The sequence below is a fragment of the Protopterus annectens genome, chromosome 16.part0 (genome assembly GCF_019279795.1).
Source record: "Protopterus annectens isolate FY-2018-M chromosome 16.part0, PAN1.0, whole genome shotgun sequence".
NCBI lineage: Eukaryota > Metazoa > Chordata > Ceratodontiformes > Protopteridae > Protopterus > Protopterus annectens.
In genome coordinates, this window is record NC_056750.1 from 712,411,426 (window position 1) to 712,417,425 (window position 6,000).

A 6,000-nucleotide genomic window follows, 5' to 3' on the forward strand; every position below is an offset into this window, starting at 1 on the left:
CCCAAACCAGAGCTGATGTAATGAAGGAGGGCTGTCTGTACTAGAAGATACATGTAAGAAATGCTTTACAAGATCAGTGTTCAGCCAGACAGTGGCTTGTAAAGAAATCATAAAAAGGTGAAATATTTGCTAAATAAACTTAAATTGAGGAGTACTCATCCCTTTTGTTATAACTCCATTGCCAATATTGGCAAAACACTTCTGTCCTGGGCCCAATATAAAAACTTTTTCCATTTGCCTCTGTAAAACTTTTTGATTCTGTTCTTGTGGAAGGCCATTATTAGGTCCACAGTTCCTGGCCATAATGGTGAAGCCAAGAAGTTAGACTGAGGGATTGAATATCTGGATGAGGCATTATGGAGAGATGAGTTAATACAGTGCACCTCTGTGGAAGGAGTCGTCGTCTCTTTAGATGACACCACAGCAAGGGGAACCAAGTGTTCCAAGATCAGAACAGTGCTAAGAGAACGAGTTTGGCCTTGGACTCTTTGGCTTTCTGTGATGATTTTGGTATCAAGGGAAGTGGTGGGTTGGTGTAAAGGAGGCTTGGGAGGAGGGGGTCAATCTTAAGAGAATGTGTTTCTGGGAGACTGTCCCTCTGGAGGAATAATGTATTTAAAAACGGGGGGGCAGGGGCATTTAGTGCTGCAGAGTGTCGCAAAAAGATTACAACAAGGTTGTTCTAATTTCTTGAATGTACTGAATTGTCACTCTGATACTGAGAGACCATTCATGAGAAAGCTGTATTTGTCTGCAAACATGTTGGATGTCCCAAGTATGTGCAGTATTAGAGAGCAATGTAAGGCCAATGCCCATTTCTGCACACCCTTTTCTTCTTTGCATAGTGGATAAGATTGGGTTCCACCTTGCTTGTTGTTACACCACACCATTGTCATGTTGTCTGAATGTATGGTAATTACATCTTGAGGAAGCATGTCCTGAAATGCCTGCAGTGCTAGGAGGATTGCTCTCTTCTTGAGTATGTTGATGTGCAGTGATGACTCTTTTGTAGTACATGAACTCTAACATCTTATTCGAGAAGAGAAGATGCATTTGCAGGTACCATTACTTTCGGAAATGGAGACCTAGTTACCAAATTTTGTGGCTGGGTATACCATTGTAGGCTTTTCCTGATGGCTGTTGACAATCTGACTGTGTGATGCACTAGTTGACAGGATTGACCCCACTGAATCCATAGCAGTATTCTCATATTCAGCCTGGCAAGAAGAATCATTAGAATTGAAGCAGCCATTAAACAGGGAATGTTTAGGATTATGGCTCCTGTCTTTCCTGATGGAGTAGACTTGTGACCTCTTCTACTAAGGCTGAGATTCTTTTGTGAGGTAAGCTTTACAGTTGATATCCGATCTTAATCCAGCAGCATTGAAAAAAAGATTCTGTCTAGGTTGCAGTTTGGATTTGGCCATATTGATGGTGATCACCAGAGACATGTAGATGTGGACCAAGTACTTTTTTGTCCCAATAAGCTAATATATAGCAGTTGCCGGAAGCTTCCGTCCCAAGTATGGGAAGATCCATATCTCTAGGAGTCATGTATTACCTACAACTGATGCCATATATTTGGTGATCACTTGGAGGGCTGTGGTGAGACCAAATGGAAGGGCCAAAAACTGAAACTGGTTGGCTCTTTATCTGTGAGCAAAGATTCTGTCTCGATGCTTGATCAGTCTTTATGCACAGATAAGTGTCCTGAAAGCATACATAGTGCATCCAATCCCCTACCTACAAACATGGGAGTACTGACTGCAGTGCAACCACCTGGAAAGACTCACTCCCATAACAACTGAGATCAAGAATTGGCATCTGATCTCTTTGGGTACTAAAAAGGACCTGGAGAAAAGTATGGATCCTCAAGTCCAGTGGGACCTCCTGGATTGCTCTTTTACTGAAGAGAACTTGTAACCCCTTAGCTTACTTTGTTATGCCTGGGTGGTACTGAAGGAAATTGTGAAGTCTGGCTGTGTGGTGATGTAGAAAAGAGAATGTTATAGCCTCTAGATCTGATCATCCTCACCTGTGAATCTGACATGATGGTCATCCATGCCAGTACATGCAAGGAGGGAGAGATCCCACAGACTACCTCTAGGAGAACAGTCAAGCAAACACTCAGGAGTCATAGGAACAAAATCCTTGAAAGGATACCCTACCTCCCTTGGTTGTTTGGACCACCTGTACCCTTGGGCAGTGTCCAGATTGAAATTCTCCTCTGTCTAGTTGCTGTCTGAGCTGGGTCTTGGGAAATCACAAGTTCTTGGCCTCTTTCTGGTAATGCCAAAAGATCCTTTGAGGAGTGATGAATTTCATCCAAACAGCAGTGAGCATTTTGCCATCTTGTTCACATGTAGATATAGTCTATCCTTGAGTTATTGCCCAAAGAGTTTACAACCATCAGAAGGGGCAGTTATAAAAATCTCCTTTAAGTGGTCTAGAGAATCTATCAGGCATAACCACATCTATCCCTTCATAGCTAGTCCTGATCCTGCTGCTATGGTCTCACTGTCTAGCACACTGTATGTAAGATGTAATGGGTCGAGAGGAAATCTTGCTCATAGCTGCCACTTTGGTTTCTAACAGAAAACGTAGATCCTCCGCTTGCAATTGTTTCAAAATGTCTACTGTTTTCTGTGCAGTGTCCCTTTAAAATCTAACCATATGGGCCATGTAGGTCAGAGCTCTGACTGACATGTACTGGACACATAAACATACTTCTGTAGCATAGCCATCGTCCTAGAATCCTTGTTAGGAGGATGTATGGATTGGGCATCCTCAGGGACATCCTTTTTTGTGGCAGAAGCTGCAAAAATGGAGTCAACAACCAGGTCCTTTACAGCAGCCTGTCGTGGGGGGAGGGGAGTACGCAGAGAATCCTGTGTGGCTTCCGGGCAATAGTCTCTGCTCTGTCTGGCTCTTTTCAAACTTTGGAACAAACCATGTCAACAAGCTTATCTGGAGGAACACTATGCAACTGCAGGAAAGAAATTATAAGCCTATTGTAAGATTTTTATTTTCTTCAGGGCATGTGGCGTCTACTAGCCATGAGCCCCTATATCTCATCTCCAAAATTTTGTGGAAGGAAGAATTTTCCAGAGGGGATTTGGAGGAGACTGCCCCTTGTACAAATCTGGATCCATGGTTGGAGACACCAAGTTGGGGATTATTTGTGGTGCTTCTTGCATTTCCTCTTCATTGGGAAAAGGAATCCCTAGATCTCACCAGTGTTGGCCTGTGCATCCTGTGGTCCTGAGAGAGCATCTGTGATGTCCTGCCCAAGCATCCAGATTAGTCCACATCATAGGGCACAATTATGCCACTGTAACTGTAGTTATAAAGGAACCACAAGTAGTTCCCTTCTGCATCATGTAACAGTACCTGGGGAAGGCAGAACTAATACAAACAGGATCAAGGCTGGTGCAGAAGCCAAGATTCCTGGCCCAGCCAATGTTACTGAGAACTACGGAGCTGAAGACCAAGTCTGGGATCTTCAATCCTGAGACAACTAACGGCAAGCTCTTCAACACCAGGAATGGTCCCAATGGAATCTTTGACAAATGCTCAACGGCAATCTCCAAGAACATAGTGACTGCTGTCAGTGAGTGGCTTGGAGTTGAAGTTACCTGTGCCAAAGTAGTTGGAAAAGCAGAAACAATCCATGCCAAGGGATCTGGTACTACAATCAGTAGTGATCCAGTTCCGGAAGAAGGCTACTTGTGCAACCAGGGTCAGATCTTGGTCCACTATAGGTACTGTCTGGGCTGAGGTGATGCCACAGTGAGTCTAGGCCTTAATGGCACACAATCCTGTGCTCTCATTCGAGCAGAGTGGGACTCCTAAGAAGCTGTGCAACCCGAACAAAGCAGCGGAATGAGGTCTGGAAGAAATTAGCCAGGATAATTCTTTCTCTGAGGAAAAGCTTCTTATCTTATATATTTGGGTTTTAGAGCCACCCTTGGTGCTGGAGGATTCCTATCTTTGGGGTGGAAATAATCTGAGTGACAGCCTGGTCTGAGAAGGAAAGACTCTAGGAAAAGATACTCTAGTCCTAGAGAGGATACTGAAGGGAGGTACCTGCTGGAGTAGGAGTTGATACCCTTGTAATTTTGGCTGGAGAAAATTTCTCTAGTAGGGAAGACACCTCTGCCTTTCTCTTCCTGTTTTGTTCAACAAAGGAGTGTGTTGCAGTGCCTGTCAGTGCCAACCTAGCAACTTGTTTCACTGTGCACAGTATGAGCACTAAAGCCTTAAGAAGTTATATAGTTGCTGTTAACTCTGCCACCAAACAAACCAAGCAGAGTTTGACTGGGTTCTAGGGAGACAACTTATATCCCCAACTCTTACATTTCCTAAAGCCATTTTACTTTCCTTATGTGTAGTAAAGTAGTTGTGCTTAATTAGTTTAATAGTAGAGAAATTATTATGGTCTTTGCATCTACAAAACAAAAGGGATGAAAAAAATGGCCTTAGGGCCCAATAAAAATGACTGGGTAGGAAAAGGGAATGAGGTGATACATAAAGTGCCAAGCTTAGAAGAGAAATTAGGTTGAAAAACATCTTCAAAGACACAAGTTTAACTTTTAACTTTCATAGATGATCTAAACTTTTCCTTAGTTGCTTGAGCTCGGAGGCAACATTGTTTTCTGAATGGAAACAACAAGGTCTGGAGGATTCAGCAACAAGGAAGGGGTTATAGATAGGAAGGAGCTTGAAATTGTGAGGAGTTCAATGCCATCACTAGAGAATGCCAAAGGCATTAGGCCTACTGTTCTAATGTCTAGACAGGACCTAAGAATTTATGCCCTTTCCTTGGTATTATATAAAAATGGAGTTAGAATATAAATTTAGCAGAGGATGTGGGGTGCAGCAAGGCCTGCCTGCCACCTTGCAGAAAACAGTTTATTTTTTACTTGAATGCTCTGAGTTTATCTCAGAGTATGCATATTTGCATAACTTTTTTTTGTTGACACACATGTATATATTTTCCATTCATTTGATCTAAAGTCACAATATCTGTTGCTGATACAGAGTATTTGGTAACTTGCCTTTTCGTCCCTCTTGTGCAATCCTAGGTTTAATTTGCAGGGGTGTGGGGACTGCAGGGAAGCTTGCTCCCTGTATAAAATGGTTTTATTTCTTAATATGGGTTTGTTATGAGACACAAACACATATATACGTGTGTGTATGTGTGTATATATATATATATATATATATATATATATATATATATATATATATATATATAATATATACACACATGCACACACTAGCCATTTGTAATACTGACATTATAACCAAATTTCATGTGCATCAAAAAAAGGAAACAAATTTCCTTTTCCATTATACAAACCATAACCTTACCAAAATGCAGCTCAAATTTGTCTGTATAGTGGCAGTGTTACAGAAACACAATTTTTTTAAGATAAGTTGCATGATTAGTAAGATGTCCTTCAAGGATGCATCTGCAGTCCTTACAAATGGGTTGTCCTGTCGTCAGGCAGCCCTTCGGTCGGCCAGATTCCAAAGTCTGGGTCTGGCCTCGGCTGATGTCGCACTCCACCCGACGTCATAGCTGCAGTTATTCGGGTATAAAGGTATCAGCCGACGCCATCTTCCTCAGTCTTTCTTGCCGCGTGGCGCCCGAAGCAGAAGCTGTTCGCAAGTGCCGGTCAGTCAGAACCAGAGATTACTACTACCGAAGACTTCTAAAAAGCTAAGTACCCCGTTGGGGACTCTTTCTTGCCTCAGTCGATGTCAGAAAAAGTGAATAACTGTTTAACTTGTGTGAAACAAATACCTCATAAAGATTTCCACTCTTACTGCTTACCTTGTTTAGGCCCAGACCACGACGTAGCAGCTTGTCTAGCCTGTGCTTCTTTCAACCGGCGGACGCTTAGACGTCGGTCGGAATTTGCTGAGGAGTTTTTCGGCTCCGCTTTTGCTTACATTATGCCGTCGGATACTCCGACTACGCAAATATCTAAAAAG